The sequence below is a fragment of the Aethalodelphis obliquidens genome, unplaced genomic scaffold (assembly GCF_003676395.1).
Source record: "Aethalodelphis obliquidens isolate GAN/ISIS:26980383/991018 unplaced genomic scaffold, ASM367639v1 scaffold36, whole genome shotgun sequence".
In the NCBI taxonomy this organism is placed as follows: domain Eukaryota; kingdom Metazoa; phylum Chordata; class Mammalia; order Artiodactyla; family Delphinidae; genus Aethalodelphis; species Aethalodelphis obliquidens.
The window spans coordinates 4,814,518-4,835,637 of record NW_020837980.1 but is presented as its reverse complement, the minus strand read 5'-3'; the positions used below and the strand labels follow the sequence as shown (position 1 = coordinate 4,835,637).

Sequence of the window (21,120 nt, the reverse complement as noted above, 5' to 3'; positions counted from 1 at the left end):
CCATTTTTCTAACTAGAAAAACATACCTCCACTTCAGATTAACTGTGTAATAGTGGAAACGCTCTCACACTACTGATTGTTGCATTTCAGATGAAATTGGGAAGGTATTAAAGTTATCTGGTGCTTTCTGCATCACACTGTTTATTACCCAGGGTTGAGTGGCCAGTCCTTTATCTACATTTTATGGGAAGCTCAGGGCACCAGCATGACAGCAGCTCCTGCCACCTTCTGACCAGCTCCTCTCTGGTTTCAGAGGTTGTCACTCATTCTGTCCGCTGGTTCTTTTGCAGCTGTTTGGGATCCATTGAGCCTGAAGAGCTACTGTCCAGGGAACTACAAACTGCTTGAGTACTGATTGAAGGGTCTGGCTTTATAAAGCCTGGAACGTATTTACTAATTCTAAGATTTAGGTCACTTCACAGCACTCAAAGCTTTCTTTAATTGAAAGAATTCTGAAAATAAAACTTGTAAGTAGCAGCACTTAACATCTTTGGCCACTAAGTCACACTAGAAATGAGGAGAGGAGAGTGTATGGCAAAGCAAAAAACAATCAGTGTAAACTTAAGCAACTTCATTTACTCCTGAGAAATGCAAGGGAAAAAACAGCTTCTGCTTCCCAATTTACTTCTAGATTTTGTCTGTATTAATAGTGACTTTAACTGAGGAGAGAAATGTTAACCTACGACCAAAAACAGGCTACCTAAGGATTGTGGCACCTATTTCTCCAAACGTATTTGAGAGATGATTTGATTTGATTTGGCCTTGGTCATAAATTAAGACCAAGTCACAGTGTTGATCATAGGCTTGTAGTTTTTTTCCTGATATATTAAGAAGAAAGTTTATGACCATGGCTTATTTAATGTTCATATGAAGTTAATTCCGTGTCCCTTAAAAATCTTTGTTAAAGAAAGTACATTTGTTATTGACACCCAAAGTAGGCAAAAAGAAGAGATTCATTAATTTTGCTGTTCTAGCAAAGTCCTGTAAAAGGACTCCAGTGTATACAGACACTTAAACTATGTCTGACGTTGGAAGCTCTTCATAATAGTTTATAACCACAGCCACTGTAATTTGGGGTTATGTTTTCCCCAAAAGCCACAGACATTACAATCAGTGGTTAAATTTTCTTTAAAAAATTTAGCATTGCCACCTGACCCTTCTTTTAAAAAAGGAAATAACATTTCTATTTTAGCAGGCCAGATAGTTTCACAACACTGAAATAATTTTTCTGTATTGACTTATTTCATTTTGATTCATTAGTTTAAAATTTTTATGTACTGAATTTTGATAGTAACCTAGTTAAGTATAGGTAGAATCTTAGAATTTTAATTGTCAACAGTATTGTATCTAGGGACAAATGCACAATAGTACATCAACTTATCTCTCAAGACTTTTTCCTCCTGTTACATTTCCTATTTCATTCATAGCCATCTACCAAGTTACCCAGCCCAGAGAACGAATTCCTCCTAGACTCTTCCTCTCTCGTCCCCATTTTCATAGCTTTTAAATTACTAAAGCCTTCCCATTTTACCTGTTAAATAATCCTTAAACATATACACTTCCTTCCTACCTGCTATCATTGTCTTAATTAGGGTTCTTATTGCTTACCTTGACCTCTTACATAGATGTCTTTGCTTCCAGTTTTTCCCTTTCAAATTGCAATAAATAATGTCAGTGCCTCCTCATAGCCTATAGGATATTAAAGCTACTTAGTGTGATCTACATACCTTTCAGAACATAAAATATAAATCTGTGACCTGGTCTCTACCTCTCCAGCTCATGTTCTGCCACTCTGCTTCACCCTTCATGCTTTTTGTACCATACTGCTGGTACACGTACCAGGCTATTTATGGTACTGGGCTTTTAGTCATACTGTGCCTTCAGCCTAGAATGCCATTGCTTTCCATTAAACCCTCTCGTGTTTAATAACAGCCTTTTTTGTTAATTCAGAAAACTTCTCTGTCCACTTCTCAGATTAAATCAAGTGTTCTTTCTTCTTCACTGGCATTCAGTATTTAACTGTACGCTGCCTAGCCATATTATATTGAAAGAATCTGCTTCTTTGTCTTCTCTACTAGATTATAAGCACTTTAAAAGCAGGAAATGAGTCTTGAACAAGCCACAATAGATTATAAAATGGTGCTGGACCAGCACTGTTTTAAGGAGACACGGTAATCTTTAAAAAAAAGAACTTGATCTTCAACAACACAATTTAGCTCTCTTAGGAGTTTTGGTTGCTTTTAAATGGAACATATTACCAAAAGGAGGGTCACCAAAATTAATGCTTTGGATGTTATGATTCCTTTTTAAAAAGTATGCATTAGATTGTCTGCTGGGTGTCAAACTGAGATGATTCTTACTAGTATAGATATTGAATGAAATACAAAGTAATCTGGGCAAAAAAAAAGATAATTAATTTCAGCTTCAGAGAATTGTTTACTTTGAGCAACTAGTATGGATTTGTTGTAAGGTAGTGATGAGTTGCTGTATGAGTAGTAGTAGAATTTATTGGTCACAGTAAAGTACACTCTCTTTCACTGGTCAGTTGGAAACATCACATTCAGTTTCATATACTCAGTTTTAAGAGAGACATTTCCAAATCAGAATGGGACTAACCTAGACATTTATTAATGCTTCCTCAGCATCTCTTCTTCTCTTCCCAGAGTGATACTTTTTTATTTCTTAGCCATGTGTTTTAGGTGAGATTTAACCTACCTTCTAATCTAGGAATAAGTCCTTATTTACTTAGGCTAACGATCATATTCCATTATATTCCATCCATGTTAGAATGTTCCAGGAATTCACACATATTCTGAGTCAAGCCTATAAGACTCCATTTGGGACTTGGATTCTCAGGTACTTAAGCACTCTCATTCACAGTAAGAAAATGAGAAAATCCTTGGAACTGTTCACCTTTGTAGTCTTAACACCTAGCATAATACCATGCATAAATCCAAGTAACCATCTTGGGACCATATGTGTAGAGCTTTTGTGAAAACGGAGCCAATACCAAAGGCAGAGCTAGAGAGGAAGAGATCCCCATCACATTGCTTGAACCCTAAGTGAAGCCTACTCTTAGTTCTTTTATGTTTTTCTATGTGAGGGTGTGAGTTATTTTTAAAGACAGTCTGTGCTGAATTTTCTGTTACCTGTGATTGAACTAATTTTAACTGATTGCCAAATAAATGTGCTAAGTAGTAAATGGGGTTAGATTTGAGTCCTAGCTTGTGACTCGTGTAACCTTGACCAATTTTTTAAAATGGATGATGCTCCATTTCCTCCAATCCCATTGTAAAAGTAGGATTAATAATACCTGCTTTATAGAGTTGTTGTGAGGCCCTTAGAAACATGTTTTTAAAAAAGAATATAAACTGAGATAGATTTGTAAAACAGCTTTAGACACTATAAAATATCGTAGATATTAGGTAGTATTGTGGTCAAGCCAGTGACAGAGCAGGAAACCTTGCCATATACTTTTGAAGGAATTGGAGTATTTAGTTCAGAGAAGAGAAGAATAAAGATATGGCAACATTCCTCATGTATTTGAAGGGGTGCCATGAAGAGATATTGTTTTCTATTTATTTGAAGAGGGACAGATTAGAAGAAATAGGTGAACAATTTTAAATTGCTCAGTACAATATAAAATCATCAAATCACAAGTTATCGAGCAAAAAGTATATCATTTTTACCCAGGACTGTGGAGAATGGATTAGGTAGGAGATTGAAGAATTTAGGTATTGAGAATGTAATTTCTACTGTCATTTTTTTGTTCGAGGATCTCTCTATTCCCGTGTCATCATAGGTACATGTTAATTACCAGCCCCGCAGAATTATACCCAGTTACTAACATGCCCCAAATCTACCATTCTTTTCATTTAATCATTGAAAGTTCTCTTTCAGAAATAATTACTGTAAAATCTCTTTAAAATATATTTAAAATTTTTACATTACCACTTTTTAAACGTATAATATTAGTTAAGTAGCTTTACTGCTTTAAACCTCAGGGTATACCTGCCTTTCAAAATGGTTCTGGGGATTAAGTGAAAATACACATAGGTTTTGTTACTTTAAACACCAAATATCATTGCTTTTTTTATTTTTAATACCATTTATATTATATTTTGCTTAACTCTGCTGTCCTTCACACAGATTTCTATTAGGTCATGGAATCTTTAATTTTAAGTACTATTAATGAGTTTATAACCCAACATAAATTCATTTAACTTAGCATATTGCCTGAAACGTAGGATGTGTTGTAACTGAGATGACCACTACTGTTGTCAATACTGTTTTTATTACTGTTATTATTACCACCATCTTAATCACCTTTGTAGTTTTAACACCTAGCATAATACCATGCATAATAAACAGTGAGTGAATGGATAGTTGCTGTAATTACTTCAGTTTCTAAACTACATCAGGGTGCCCTGGGCTGCAGTGACCTCACAAGAAGCTGCAGGATCTTTTAAATATTAGAGGGCAACATAGAGATGCTTGAGATCTCTTGGAAACCAGGTAAACTACTAGCTTGTCAATACTAATTTGTCTTATATCCCTTTCTATTATATCATATTTTAGTGAACTTGGATTTTGGGGATTGCTGTGATAAAAAGCAAGTGCGATGCAATTATCAATGTGGAATAGGAAATGGAAGTGTTATTGTCCAATCTTAAGCCAATATTTAAGAAGCTGTGCAATGCCTAGCATGTACAAAATTCCCATGAATAAGTAACTATGGTTAAGAATGAAATAAAAGTATTTTTCTTTCCATTTTGTGGTACCTTTTCAAATGGCTACAAAGGTATGTTCCATTAATAAATGGAACAATTTAGATATTTCCTTTGGCCTAGAGAGCAACATGAAAAAAATTACTGAGACAGCAAGGGATCATGAACTGAGAAAGCCTGGGAAGCTTTAACCTGGTGCGTATACAGGTGCTCTGGAGGACACAAGAAATGTAAGTTATAGCCCCTACCCTTAAGTAGATTTTCTTTGAATTGGAGAAACAAATTCACTCATTCACTGATGATGAATTATGCATCTCTGCTCTGTACCAGATACTATATTAGAGTGCTAGTCATAAAGAATATGAACTGTAATAATTATAATCCCTGATTTCAAAAGACTCTCAAGTTGGTAAGATAGACAAGCAAAGTACTTACGACAATTCTGAGTTTTGGAATACTTTGAGAGATAAAATATAGAGTGGTCTTTGAAAGCACAAACAAAGGGTACTAGATCCACCCACTCTGTGAGGAGATGTGGAAGATCTGGACCATTTAACGGAAGCCTCCTAGAGATGATGATGCTTAAACTGAATTGTGCAGAAGGAGGAGTAGGCATGGTTATCAGAGGAGAAGGAAAAGGGGAAATCCTTCCAAGGTGGCAGCATAGCATATCCAGGGAATGCAAATTGAATACTCAACTACGTGCATGACAGAATGGTCGTTTCTGCAGAGGTTACAAACATGAATGAGACTTTGTCACTGTCTTCAAAGATCTTACAATAAACTAGGGAATATGTCAAATCCATAAATTATTCTAATGTGAGGCAGAATGAGCTATGACAAAGCACATTTGGTTGAGGCATTTGAATGCTCAAAGAAGGGAAATAAGCATAGTGGATGGTGGACATCAACTTGACAAAACTTGAATATGTTTATTGGGAAGGCAACATAAAACAAAGATGGAGTTGATATGCTTGAGCAGATTATGAGAACCTTTAAGTTAAATAGCCAAATTCACATTTAATATTATCAGAAATAGAATGCCGTTGATACGGAAGATTAACATGGCCGCCTTAAATGTGATACACTGAAGCACGGGAGAGTCTGAAGTTAAGAATACTCTCTGGAAGTTGCTGGAATACTTGACATGCAAAAAGAGGGCAGCCTAGCCCAAGTGATAGCAGTTGAAATGGCAAAGGAAAGACAGACATTTTGGAGGGAAGAAGACTTAACCTGGTGACTGGAAATAGGATATGAAATCAAATATGTCTCTAAGGCTTGAAATTTTAGTAACTGATAAAATTTCATTCTGATAACTCTAATTTAGTAACCCTGTATCTGGGGAAGACAACCAAAAATTGACCATTTTTGGTGTAATCCTGTTCTGAATAATAGTGAGTAAACAAAAAACATATTTTACCAACCTAGCAAGGTTTAAGTAGTCCACAGTTCCTTGGTTATATCATTTATTACTAATAACTTCATTTTCAAATAGTAAATCACCATTCTTTTCACATTATATTTGTGGGATATATTTAAGAATATTTAAGTATTTTTAGTTTTCCTCTATTTTATCAGCTTTATATTCTGTACATTTTTCTAACCCAGGTGTGATTGAGAACCATTATATCCCACTGTACATTATATCTTAATCAGGTGTAGTTGAGATCCATTAATGTATGTTAATATCTGTGTTTCACAAGTTTCAGCATCAGTTGTTTTACAACACTACTACAGACTTTTAATGAATCCTTTGTGCACTGATATTACCATCCACAACAAAGTATTATATGAGAGGAGAAAAAAAATGTTGAATGATAACATGAACAAATGTATCAGAATCTGTAGAATTTAAAATTTTATAGACTGGTTTATAGGGGAAAACAGTCTTTAATTTGTAAATCTCTTATATGAGTCAGGAAAAAGAGATGATGAAAAAAACAACCATATATATATTTAAAAGAATGAAAGATAGCATCTAGGAATGAAATAGATAATGTTGGACTTTAAAGTTTACTGAGTGGAGCTTCTCATCACAGCATAACTCGTATGGAACTATTTCACCAAAACCAACCATAAACGTGGCACAAAATATATAAAGTAACATTCTGAAGGCACTGTCATTGTAAAACAATTAATGTAGATGGGATTGGATGAGATACAATGCTTGAGAAAATGGAAACATGCGAGGCGAACTTTGCATTCAGTCTTTTTTTTTTTCTTTTTAACATCTTTATTGGAGTATAATTGCTTTACAATGGCGTGTTAGTTTCTGCTTTAAAACAAAGTGAATCAGTTATACATATACATATGTTCCCATACCTTTCCTCTTGCGTCTCCCTCCCTCCCACCCTCCCTATCCCACCCCTCTAGGTAGGTGGTCACAAAGCACTGAGCTGATCTCCCTGTGCTATGCGGCTGCTTCCCACTAGCTATCTGCTGTACGTTTGGTAGTGTATGTATGTCCATGCTACTCTCTCACTTTATCACAACTTACCCTTCCCCCTCCCCATATCCTGAAGTCCATTCTTTAGGAAGTCTGTGTCTTTATTCCCGTCTTGCCCCTAGGATCTTCATGACCTTTTTTTTTTTTTCTTAGATTCCATATATATGTGTTAGCATACGGTATTTGTTTTTCTCCTTCGAACTTACGTCACTCTGTATGACAGACTCGGGTCCATCCACCTCACTACAAATAACTCATTTTCCTTTCTTTTTATGACTGAGTAATATTCCATTGTATATATATGCCACATCGTCTTTATCCATTCATCTGTTGATGGACAATTAGGTTGCTTCCGTGTCCTGGCTATTGTAAACAGAGCTGCAATGAACATTTTGGTACATATCTCTTTTTGAATTATGGTTTTCTCACGGTATATGCCCAGTAGTGGGATTGCTGGGTCATATGGTAAGTTCTATTGTTAGTTTTTTAAGGAACCTCCATACTGTTCTCCATAGTGGCTGTATCAATTTACATTCCCACCAACAGTGCAAGAGGGTTCCCTTTTCTCCACACCCACTCCAGCATTTATTGTTTGTAGATTTTTTGATGATGGCCATTCTTACCGGTGTGAGATGATATCTCATTGTAGTTTTGATTTGCATTTCTCTGTTGAGTAATGATGTTGAGCATTCTTTCATGTGTTTGTTGGCAATCTGTATATCTTCTTTGGAGAAATGTCTATTTAGGTCTTCTGCCCATTTTTGGATTGGGTGGTTTTTTTGATATTGAGCTGCATGAGTTGCTTGTATGTTTTCAAGATTAATCCTTTGTCAGTTGCTTTGTTTGCAACTATTTTCTCCCATTCTGAGGGTTGTCTTTTCATCTTGTTTATGGTTTCCTTTGCTGTGTAAAAGCTTTTAAGTTTCATTAGGTCCTATTTATTTTTGTTTTTATTTCCATTTCTCTACGAGGTGGGTCAAAAAGGATCTTGCTGTGATTTATGTCATAGAGTATTCTGCCTATGTTTTCCTCTAAGAGTTCGATAGTTTCTGGCCTTACATTTAGGTCTTCAATCCATTTTGAGCTTATTTTTGTGTATGGTGTTAGGGAGTGTTCCAATTTTTTACATGTACCTGTCCAGTTTTCCCAGCACCACTTATTGAAGAGGCTGTCTTTTCTCCATTGTATATTCTTTACTCCTTTATCAAAGATAAGGTGCCATATGTGCATGGGTCTATCTCTGGGCTTTCTATCCTGTTCCATTGATCTGTATTTCTGTTTTTGTGCCAGTACCATACTGTCTTGATTACTGTAGCTTTGTAGTACAGTCAGAAGTCAGGGAGCTTGATTGCTCCAGCTCCATTGTTCTTTCTCAAGATTTCTTTGGTTATTCGGAGTCTTTTGTGTTTCCATACAAATTTTGTTCCACTTCTGTGAAAAATGCCAGTGATAGTTTGATAGGGATTGCATTGAATCTGTAGATTGCTTTGGGTAGTAGAGTCATTTTCACAATGTTGATTCTTCCAGTCCAAGAACATGGTATATCTCTCCATCTATTTGTATCATCCTTAATTTTTTTCATCAGTGTCTTATAATTTTCTGCATACAGGTCTTTGGTCTCCTTAGTTAGGTTTATTCCTACATATTTTATTCTTTTTGTTGCAATGGTAAATGGGAGTGTTTTCTTAATTTCACTTTCAGATTTTTCATCATTAGTGTATAGGAATGCTAGAAATTTCTGTGCATTAATTTTGTATCCTGCTACTTTACCAGATTCATTGATTAGCTCTAGTAGTTTTCTGGTAGCATCTTTAGGATTCTTTATGTATAGTATCATGTCATCTGCAAACACTGACAGCTTTACTTCTTCTTTTCCGATTTGGATTCCTTTTATTTCTTTTTTTTTCTCCGATTGCTGTGGCTAAAACTTTCAAAACTACGTTGAATAATAGTGGTGAGAGTGGGCAACCTTGTCTTGGTCCTGATCTTAGTGGAAATAGTTTCATTTTTTCAACTTTGAGGATGATGTTGGCTGTGGCTTTGTCATATATGGCCTTTATTATGTTGAGGAAATTTCCCTCTTTGCCTACTTTCTGCAGGGTTTTTATCATAAATGGGTGTTAAATTTTGTTCAAAGCTTTCTCTGCATCGATTGAGACGATCTTATGGTTTTTCTCCTTCAATTTGTTAATATGGTGTATCACATTGATTGATTTGCAAATACTGAAGAAACCTTGAATTCCTGGGATAAACCCCACTTGATCATGGTGTATGATCCTTTTAATGTGCTGTTGGATTCTGTTTGCTAGTATTTTGTTGACGATTTTTGCATCTGTGTTCATCAGTGATATTGGCCTGTAGTTTTCTTTCTTCGTGACATCTTTGTATGGTTTTGGTATGAGGGTGATGGTGGCCTCGTAGAATGAGTTTGGGAGTGTTCCTCCCTCTCCTATATTTTGGAAGAGTTGGAGAAGGATAGGTGTTAGTTCTTCTCTAAATGTTGATAGAATTCACCTGTGAAGCCATCTGGTCCTGGGCTTTTGTTTTTTGGAAGATTTTTAATCACAGATTCAATTTCAGTGCTTGTGATTGGTCTGTTCATATTTTCTATTTCTTCCTGGTTCAGTCTCGGAAGGTTGTGCATTTCTAAGAATTTGTCCATTTCTTCCAGGTTGTCCTTTTCATTGGCATAGAGTTGCTTGTAGTAATCTCTCATGATCCTTTGTATTTCTACAGTGTCAGTTGTTACTTCTCCTTTTTCATTTCTAATTTTATTGATTTGAGTCTTCTCCCTTTTTTTCTTGATGAGTCTGGCTAATGGTTTATCAATTTTGTTTATCTTCTCAAGGAAACAGCTTTTAGTTTTATTGATCTTTGCTATCGTTTCTTTCATTTCTTTTTCATTTATTTCTGATCTGATCTTTATGATTTCTTTCGTTCTGCTAACTTTGGGATTTTTTTTTATTCTTTTTTCCCTAACTGCTTTCGATGTAAGGTTAGGTTGTTTATTTGAGATGTTTCTTGTTTCTTCAGGTAGGATTGAATTGCTATAAACTTCCTTCTTAGAACTGCTTTTGTTGCATCCCGTAGGTTTTGGGTCATCATGTTTTCATTGTCATTTGCTTCTAGGTATTTTTTGATTTCCTGTTCGATTTCTTCAGTGATCTCTTGATTATTAAGTTGTGTATTGTTTACCTTCCATTTGTTTGTGTTTTTTACAGAGTTTTTCCTGTAATTGATATCTAGTCTTATAGCATTGTAGTCAGAAAAGATACTTGATATGATTTCAATTTTCTTAAATTTACCAAGGCTTGATTTGTGACCCCAGATATGATCTATCCTGGAGAATGTTCCATGAGCACTTGAGAAGAATGTGTATTCTGTCGTTTTTGGTGGAATGTCCTATAAATATCAATTAAGTCCATCTTGTTTAATGTATCATTTAAAGCTTGTGTTTCCTTATTTATTTTCATTTTGGATGATCTCTCCATTTGTGAAAGTTGGGTGTTAAAGTCCCCTACCATGATTGTGTTACTTTTGATTTTCCTTTTTATGGCTGTTAGCATTTGCCTTATGTATTGAGGTGCTCCTATGTTTGGTGCATAAATATTTACAATTGTTATATCTTCTTGGATCGATCCCTTGATCATTATGTAATGTCCTTCTTTGTCTCTTTTAACAGTCTTTATTTTAAAGTCTATTTTCTCTGATATGAGAATTGCTACTCCCGCTTTCTTTTGATTTCCTATTGCATGGAATATCTTTTTCCATCCCCTCACTTTCAGTCTGTATGTGTCCCTAGGTCTGAAGTGCGTCTCTTTTAGACAGCATCTATACGGGTCTTGTTTTTGTATCCATTCAGCCAGTCTGTGTCTTTTGGAGCATTTAATCCACTTACACTTAAGGTAGCTATTGATATGTATGTTCCTATTCCCATTTTCTTAATTGTTTTGGGTTTGTTATTGTAGGTGTTTTCCTTCTCTTGTCTTTCCTGCCTAGAGAAGTTCCTTTAGCATTTGTTGTAAAGCTGGTTTGGTGGTGCTGAATTCTCTTAGCTTTTGCTTGTCTGTAAAGATTTTAATTTCTCCATCAAATCTGAATGAGATCCTTGCTGGGTAGAGTAATCTTGGTTGTAGGTTTTTCTCCTTCATCACTTTAAGTATGTCCTGCCACTCCCTTCTGGCTTGCAGAGTTTCTGCTGAAAGATCAGCTGCTAACCTTATGGGAATTCCCTTGTGTGTTATGTTGTTTTTCCCTTGCTGCTTTTAATATTTTTTCTTTGTATTTAGTTTTTGGTAGTTTGATTAATATGTGTCTTGTTGTGTTTCTCCTTGGATTTATCCTGTATGGGACTCTCAGTGCTTCCTGGACTTGATTAACTATTTCCTTTCCCATATTTGGGAAATTTTCAACTATAACCTCTTCAAATATTTTCTCCATCCCTTTCTTTTTCTCTTCTTCTTCTAGGACCCCTATAATTCGAATGTGGTGCTTTTAATGTTGTCCCAGAGGTCTCTGAGACTGTCCTCAGTTCTTTGCTTTCTTTTTTCTGTATTCTACTCTGCAGTAGTTATTTCCACTCTTTTATCTTCCAGGTCACTTACCCGTTCTTCTGCCTCAGTTATTCTGCTATTGATCCCTTCTAGAGTTTTTTAATTTCATTTATTGTGTTGTTAATGATTGATTGTTTGCTCTTTAGTTCTTCTAGGTCCTTGTTAAATGTTTCTTGAATTTTCTCCATTCTATTTCCAAGATTTTGGATCATCTTTACTGTCATTATTCTGAATTCTTTTTCAGGTAGACTGCCTATATCCTCTTCATTTGTTAGGTCTCGTGGGTTTTACCTTGCTCCTTCATCTGCTGTGTGTTTCTCTTGTCTACTCATTTTGCTTAACTTACTGTGTTTGGGGTCTCCTTTTTGCAGGCTGCAGGTTCGTAGTTCCCATTGTTTTTGGTGTCCGTCCCCAGTGGCTAAGGTTGGTTCATTGAGTTGTGTAGGCTTCCTGGTGGAGGGGACTAGTGCCTCTGTCCTGTTGCATGAGGCTGGATCTTGTCTTTCTGGTGGGCAGGTCCATGTGTGGTGGTGTGTTTTGGAGTGTCTGTGGCCTTCTTATGATTTTCGGCAACCTCTCTGATAATGGATGGGGTTGTGTTCCTGTCTTGCTAGTTGTTTGGCATAGGGTGTCATGCACTGTAGCTTGCTGTCATTGAGTGAAGCTGGGTCTTGGCATTGAGTTGGAGATCTCTGGGAGATTTTTGCCATTTTATATTACGTAGAGCTGGGAGGTCTCTTGTGGACCAGTGTCCTGAACTTGGCTCTCCCACCTCAGAGGCACAACCCTGATGCCTGGCTGGAGCACCAAGTGCTTTTCTTCCACACAGCTCAGAATAAACGAGAGAAAAAATAGAAGGAAAGAAAGGAAGGTAGGAAGGAAGGAAGGAAGAAGGAAGAAAGAGAAAGAAAGAAAGAAAGGATAAAATAAAATAAGTGTCCATCGACAGATGAATGGATAGAGATGTGGCACATATATATAATGGAGTATTACTCAGCCTTAAAAAGAAACGAAAATGAGTTATTTGTAGTGAGGTGGATGGACCTAGCGTCTGTCATACAGAGTGAAGTAAGTCAGAAAGAGAAAAACAGATACCGTATGCTAACACATGTATATGGAATCTAAAAAAAAAATGATTCTGATGAACCTAAGGCAGGACTGGAATAAAGACACAGACTTAGAGAATGGACTTGAGGACACGGGGCAGGGAAGAGTAATCTGGGATGAAGTGAGAGAGTAGCATTGACATATGTACACTACCAAATGTAAAATAGATAGCTAGTGGGAAACAGTTGCATAGCATAGGGAGATCAGCTCGGTGCTTTGTGACCACCTAGAGGGGTGGGATAAGGAGGGTGGGAGGGAGACCCAAGAAGGAGGGGATATGGGGATATATGTATACATATAGCTGATTCATTTTGTTATACAGCAGCAAGTAACACAACAATGTAAAGCAATTATACCTCAATAAAGATGTTAAAAAAAGAAAATAAAGTAAAATTAAAATAATTAAAATAAATAATTTTAAAAAGTAAAAAAAAAGAAAAGCGTACAGACAGGACCCTAGGACAAATGGTAAAAGCAAAGCTATACAGACAAAATCACACACAGAAGCATACACATACACACTCACCAAAAGAGAAAAACGGAAAAAAAATATATATATCTTTGCTCCCAAAGTCCACCTCCTCAATTTGGGATATTTCGTTGTCCTATTCTGGTGTTCCACAGATGCAGGTACATCAAGCTGATTGTGGAGATTTAATCCGCTGCCCCTGAGGCTGCTGGGAGAGATTTCCATTTCTCTTCTTTGTTGGCACAGCTCCCGGGGTTCAGCTTTGGATTTGGACCCGCCTCTGCGTGTAGGTCGCCTCAGGGCGTCTGTTCTTCGCTCAGATAGGACGGGGTTAAAGGAGCAGCTGCTTCTGGGGCTCTGGCTCACTCAGGCCGGTGGGAGGGAGGGGTACAGATGCAGGGTGAGCCTGCGGCGGCAGAGGCCAGCATGACATTGCACCAGCCTGAGGCGCGCTGTGTGTTCTCCCGGGGAGGTTGTCCCTGGATCAGGGGACCCTGGCTATGACGGGCTGCCCAGGCTCCTGAGAGGGGAGGTGTGGACAGTGACCTGTGCTCGCACACAGGCTTCTTGGTGGCGGCAGCAGCAGCCTCAGCATTTCATGCCCGTCTCTGGGGTCCGCGCTGATAGCCGCGGCTCGCGCCCGTCTCTGGAGCTCCTTTAAGCAGCGCTCTTAATACCCTCTCCTCGCGCAACAGGAAACAAAGAGGCAAGAAAAAGTCTCTTGTCTCTTCGGCAGCTCCGTACTTTTTCCCGGACTCCCTCCCGGGTAGCCGTGGTGCGCTATCCCCCTTCAGGCTGTGTTCACGCCGCCAGTCCTCTCCCTGCGATCCGACCGAAGCCCGAGCCTCAGCTCCCAGCCCCGCCCGCCCTGGCGCGTGAGCAGACAAGTCTCTCGGGCTGGTGAGTGCCGGTCGACACCGATCCTCTGTGCGGGCATCTCTCCGCTTTGCCCTCCACACCCCTCTTGCTGCGCTCTCCTCCATGGCTCTGAAGCTTTCCCCTTCTGCCACCCGCAGCCTCTGCCCGTGAAGTGGCTTCCTAGTGTGTGGAGACCTTCCCTCCTTCACAGCTCCCTCCCACTGGTGCAGGTCCCGTCCCTATTATTTTGTCTCTTTTTTCTTTTGCCCTACCCAGGTACGTGGGGAGTTTCTTGCCTTTTGGGAGGTCTGAGGTCTTCTGCCAGCGTTCAGTAGGTGTTCTGTAGGAGCTGTTCCAGATGTAGATACTTTTCTGATGTATTTGGGGAGAGGAAGGTGATCTCCGCGTCTTACTCTTCCGCCATCTTTAAGCTCCTCCCTGCATTCAGTCTTAAAAGCGTTTTCTACTTGGCAGCATGCAAAATTAAAACTCAAAAGCATAAAAAGTCTTACAGCGCCGACGAGGCAGGAGGCAGAGTTCATGCCTGCCAAGAGGCATATTTTCAGAACAAACTCTCAGAACAACAAAAATCTGTGTTCAAATTACCCCCAAGTCCTTGGCCAAATCCTAAATTGCATATGCAGAGTGCAAGACTCTTAAAATCCAGCAACAAAAAAGAACAGCTGAGAGGCTAAAGAGCTGACCAGGTACTTTGGGGAAGTAAGGGTTGTAAGTTAAGTCTTGCAAAGGTAGAAGTGTTTTGATAAATCAAAGACTTTCATTTGAGAATCCCTGAAAGGCATTACTTTTTAGAATAAAGCCACAACCTAGGAATAAGGGCCCTTACAAAACAACATGTAAAAAAGGCCAATAAGCATATGAAAAGGTGTTCAATATCATTATTTATGCTAGAAATATGAATTAAAATCAAAAGAGATATCCATATGCCTGGGTATGGATATAATTAAAGGGACTGACAAAATACCAAGTACTGACAATGATGTGGATCAGTTGGACCTCTAGTGCTTTTTTGGTGGGAGTGTAAATTTGCCTACTTTTTAAAAGTGTGTGGCCGTATTTACTAAGTAGCTCAACACATGTATACTCTGGCACCCACCATTTCCACAATTATGTACGCACTCAACAGAAATTAATGCTTATGCCCACTAAAAGATGTGTAAAGGAATGATAAAATGAGCTTTCTTCATAATAATCCCAAACGGAAACTCTCCAAATATCCGTTATTGGTGGAATGGATGAATAAATTGTGGTGTATTGTTTGGAACACTACACCAAAATTAAAAGACAAACTAATGATACATTCTACAATATGGATGAATCTCAAAAATTTTGTGTTGAATAAAATTTGGTCACAAAAGCATAAATATGGTGTGATTCAAATTTTATGACCTTTAAGAACAAGAAAAAGTAACCTATGGGGATAGAAATTACAATAGTGGTTGTCTATGATGGGGAGAAGCATGAGAGAACTTTCTGTGGCATTTAATTGTTCTTTTTCTTGATCTGGGTAGTGAGTAAATGGGTGTATATGTATGTAAATATCCACTGAGTGATACACTTAAAGTTTGTGCATTTCACTGTGTATGAAATTTATAAAGAAAGCTAAGCACAAAGGAAAAAGATTGCAGTCATTTATAAAATAGCTATTTACTTAAAAAGCTGTGAGAAGCATCTATAGTGTTACTTCAGAGGAAAATCATAGCCTTAAATATTTAAATTAGAAAGTAGAAAAGACTGCAAAATAATGAGCTAATAACACTTCCAATTTATTAAGGAAGTTAGATAAGAAAGAATAGAATAATCCAAAGAAGATAGAAGGAAAACAATAATAAAGGTTATGACAGAAATTCATGACATAGATTAGAAAGTTTACAAATACTAAACTGTCATTTTTTAAAGACATAAAATTCACAAATCTTTCACAAGATTAATGGACGAAAGAGGAATGTTATTAATGAACATTATCAGAAGGATGAATCTTTATTTAGGATAATGTAGATCCTATAAAAATTTTAGCGATGATATAGCAATATAAATAACAATACCAATCAACTGTAAAGCTTAGATGAAATGAAAGAGTACCAAGAAAAATATAAATCCCAGAACTGATGCAAGAAGAATTAGAAATGCTAAATAGTTCTGTAGCTGCAGAAGAAACTGTATCTGTAGTTTAAAAATATTCATTTTTCTCTAAAAAATAAATGTAAATACTCCCCTCCCAGTAGATGGAGTCCAGTTTCCCTCCCCTTGAGTGTTGACTGGACTTAGTTGTTCATATCTAATGAACAGATTATAGAAAGGGAAAAAATGTTAGCTTTATGTTAGAGACACCTGGCAGATAGCCCTTTAACCAAATGACCAAAGTTAACATTGCCAGTGATAAATTATGTTTAATGCCATGTTGCCCCTGATATGATACAATGAGAGGCATTCTTCACCTTTATGGTATTCTTCTCCAAAATTCATAACCCCAGTCTAATCATAAGGGAAAAGAAAAGGCAAATCCAAATTTCTTCAAAATACCTGAAAAGTATTCTTCAACAGTGTCAATATAATAAGGAAGACTGAGAAACTACCACAGATTGGAGGAGACTAACGAGACATGATGTCTGAATGCAATGTTCTACCCTGGTTTAATCATGGAACAGAAAAAAGGCATTATTGGAAAAACTGATGTAATACAAATAAAATCTGTAATCTGTTTAATATTACTGTATGATACTATTTCTTAGCTTGATAAATGTACCGTAATTATGTAAGATGTTAATAGAAGAAGCTGGATTAAGGGAATATGAAAACCCTTTTACTATCATTGCAAGTTTTCGGTAAATCTAAAATTATTTCAAAGTAAAAAAGTTTCATAATTTTTTCTAACACATATCTAGTTAAAAAGAGCAGTTTTACCTACTCCCTTCTAAAACCTCACTGAAATAAAAACTCTGAAATGGAGCCCTAAATGAGAAGTGGAGATGACTGAGAAGACCAACATACAGTATACAGTGTACATTGTAGAAACTCCCAAAGGCTTACTCATTGGTGTCACCAGATATCTCTAGAAGTGAAAATGAAGATGAAGCTTCGAATAGAAGGAAAGTTTGGAAGTCTGTTTAATAAACAGTTAGATCCCCACTTACTCTCTGCCAATTCTGGCAGAAAACTGGGATTAGTTCTCTGGAAGAAAAAGAGAGAAATAGAGGGTCTCTAGACCAGGGATCACCAAGCACAGCTGAAGGTATAGATGCTGTAATGAAATGGGGTGAAAAGGTTCAAGCTGCTTATTGAGAACCTTAGCCATTTTTCCCATCACAGCTCTCAGAATGCTGACAACCAGACAGGAAATTGGAAGATTCTTTTCTGAGGAATCTAGTCAGCCCAAGATAAAAGACTTAAATGTATTGGTATCAGAAATTGCCCCAAGGAAACAACCCAGCCAGATTGCTCTGCTATTAAGATCACAGTCCATAAACCACAACTGCAAGCACAGAGATGTTACTCAGCATTTTAGTACTCTACTCTTTAAACATGAGCAAATAGTCAAGTATGAACAGGTAATTTCCCATGAAAAGCAGAACATAAAACATTCTATGGATATATGAAGAGTTTAAAAAACTTATTAATTTCCTCAAGAGTAAGAGATTTTGCATCTATGAGAAGAGGATGCTTTTTTTTTAAGTCAAATAAAAGGATTAGAAACAAAATACAGTAGAATGTTTAAAAAAACAACAAGCGTCAGAAGATGAAGTGATAGAAGTCTTCCAGGGAAAATTGTATAAAAATTTTATTAAAATATAAAAATTGTATTAAAAATTTTATTCCATTGAAGAAATGGAAAATAGGAGTGAAAAGACCAGAAAATATGGCAGTCAGTTCAGGAGGTTCATTAGCTGAATAATAGGATTTTGAGAAATAATAATTAAAAAAAAGCAGATAATAGAATGCAGGAAACAATATAATAATAATAGTAGTAGTATTAAAGTAAATCTTGCAGAACTGAAAGACATGATTTTCTAGATTGTAAGATATGAGTTTCTAGGTAGGCCTGTAACTAAGTTTGTTGTTAAATTTTTGAAAAACAAAGGTAAAGAAAATTAACAAATGTTCTCATAAGAGAGAAAAATTTTGTGCAAATGATGGGGAATCAGAATGTAATCAGACTCCTCAATAACCTTGAAAACTGAACAGAATTCCAACCTAGAAATTCACACTTAGCCAAACTATAAATTAAGTGTGAGGGTAGAATGAAAGCATTTTCAAGACAAAGGAGATACCAAAACAGTTCTCATGTGCCTTTTCTCAGGAATCTCCTGGAGTAGGTACTCTATCAAAACAAAGAAGTAAACCAAGAAAAAAGGATCCAGTGGTATCTAGAAAGCTGACGATAACAGCTCAAGAGAGATGTAGCGAAACCCCTAGAAAAATGACTGAGGGAAATCCCAGAATAGACAGCTATGTAGCAGACCTAGAGAACAACCAATCCAGGTTGGAGATATGTCCACGAGATTCGTCTCCAAGAAAATAAACATAATAGAATGCCTGATACCTTTGAATATATTGAGAAGATAGACAATTAGATAAGAATTTTGGAGTTAATGTTTAATACATACTCGCTTAGGCCAATATAATGTGGCAGTAGTAACATTGTATCATTTCTGAGCCCATATCTAAGAGACCTTAAAAGACCTTTCACTCTTCTTTTACAATTCTGTCCAGCTGCTATGTGAAAAATCCCGAGCTAGTCTGCAGGAGCTGGGAGCCCACAGGAAGGAGAAACAAGCCATCCTACCGTAGGCCATCCTAGAAGTAGTGGCCACATCAGACCCAGCAGTTGATTGCAGATACATGGGAGAGCCCAGGCAAGACCAAAAGAACTGTCCAGCTGAACCCAGCTCAGATTGCCAACTTACAGAATTATGAGCTAAATCAGGGATTGGCAAGATTTTTGTGTAAAGGGCCAGATATTAAATATTTCAGGCATTTATGGGCCAAGAGGTTTAATTGATACTATTATGTAGGAGTTTATGTTAACCCAAGAAAAAGCAGATATTCACAAATTTTTTTTATTGATGAAATTCAAAATGTAGTATTGATAATAAGGATAATTTTTCATAGTGTAGCTCTACTAGTGAGAAGAATAGAATTCTCTTTGGGGAGGATAACATTTTGCTTAATTGTGGTTCAATTAAGTATTCCTATCATCAAAAATGGTTACAAATACTCATTTATTAATGCTAATATGTAATGAGACTACATATTTCATCTTTAAGAATGTCTTTCACACAAATAGGTACTGGCAAATGTTGATATCTGTCAATGAGCATATGATTTTAATTGAGCATATTTATTAGCTGAGAAGCATCTATAGAATCAGGTTCTTCTATTAATATTTTCCATTTAGCATATCATTACAATGCAGATTAATTATTTCCAATTGAAAGTTAGATGAAAGCTCCTCAGTTGCCCAGTGAATGGATTTTGAAATGTGGAAATTCCATTTGCAGTTGGATCAATGTGTGAAAAGCACTGATTGAGCTGTAGTGTGAGCTCATAAATTCATGTAGGAATAGAAGTCTCACTTCATTTTTTTAACTGTTGATGCACAGGAAGTGCATTCAGCGCTTGACTTGACTTATGATTCAGACACTCATTTTCTAAGGTACATTTCCACAACTACGTGCAACTTTTAAAATAATACATAATTAGATAATATGCATACGTCATGTATAGAAACAAAAATTAAGTGCACTATTGCCCTAGAAAAATCTTTGATACTGTGTTTTACTGCCCACAGATCAAAATTAAATTGATTGGGCTTCCCTGGTGGCGCAGGGGTTGAGAGTCCGCCTGCCGATGCAGGGGACGCGGGTTCGTGCCCCGGTCCGGGAGGATCCCACGTGCCGCGAAGCGGCTGGGCCCGTGAGCCATGGCCGCTGGGCCTGCGCATCCGGAGCCTGTGCTCTGCAGCGGGAGAGGCCACAGCAGTGAGAGGCCCGCATGCCAAAAAAAAAAAAAAAAAAAAATTGATTGCTGTGATTTGTTTCCCATAAATAATTTAACTGTGTTTACAATCCTTAACTAAATCGCACTGATAAAGAACAACCTCAGACCGTTTATTAAGTCACGATCCCATTTTTACTGAAATATATGGTGGATTTAATAGATACTAAAGCATAACTATACTTTTAAGCAATGAGGAGAAATTTTTAAATCTTATACAAAATGTTATATAAGCTTTTAGCCCTAAATGACATTCATCATGACATATTTAATTGTAACAGTGATTCATTTTTTAAAAATAAGTATGTAGAACTCTTTCTTCCACACTTAAAAACTAGTTATGTAATCGTTTGGATGTGATTTCTTGCACATTTTTTATTTTTAGACAAAAAAATATTTATGATGAGAAGTGTTAACATATATTTTAACAAACCATAACACATATGCAAATGGATAGTTTTCCCTCCAAACTGTTTATTTTAGAGCAGTGCTTCTCACCTGGAGGGGATCCAGTGAGCAGATGCCAAGTATGCTGCTTATAACAGGACTCCCGCCTCCACCCCCAGCAAGGAATTGTCAGTAGTACCAAGGTTGAGAAACCCTGCCCTAGAGAATATATTACATCCCAGGGGTTTGGCCATTACTAAAATATTCCGGAAAATGTTCTTTCAGAATTGTCTTGTTTGAATATACTCATTGGTGTCAAGTCTTCATCTCTTGTGAGGTATATTTTATTTTAGACTAATCCTCATGACTCATAGGGACAATTTAGTTCATTCATGGAATTCAACAAAACATGCAGGCAGATATTTACACACACTTGAATATGCACACAAAATTCATTAATCATTTCTAAGTAATTGAGAATTTGGGCTGGTTAGAAAATGGAAGGCTTAAACTACTTTTTTGCGGTATGCGGGCCTCTCACTGTTGTGGCCTCTTACG

The 21,120-nt window shown here is 37.0% G+C and overlaps 1 protein-coding gene across 18 annotated transcripts in view; it reads left to right on the top strand.

Moving 5' to 3' along the window:
* Positions 1–21,120, top strand: part of CCDC91 (coiled-coil domain containing 91) — a 406,785-nt gene that overhangs the window by 296,285 nt on the left and 89,380 nt on the right. Inside the window, exon 12 of one of the 18 annotated variants that reach the window (XR_003437762.1) lies at positions 4,851–4,957. The exons of the other annotated variants lie outside the window; for them this stretch is intronic. The gene's annotated coding sequence lies outside the window, so the exon portion shown is untranslated. The remainder of the gene's footprint in view (positions 1–4,850; positions 4,958–21,120) is intronic. 18 annotated transcript variants of the gene reach the window in all.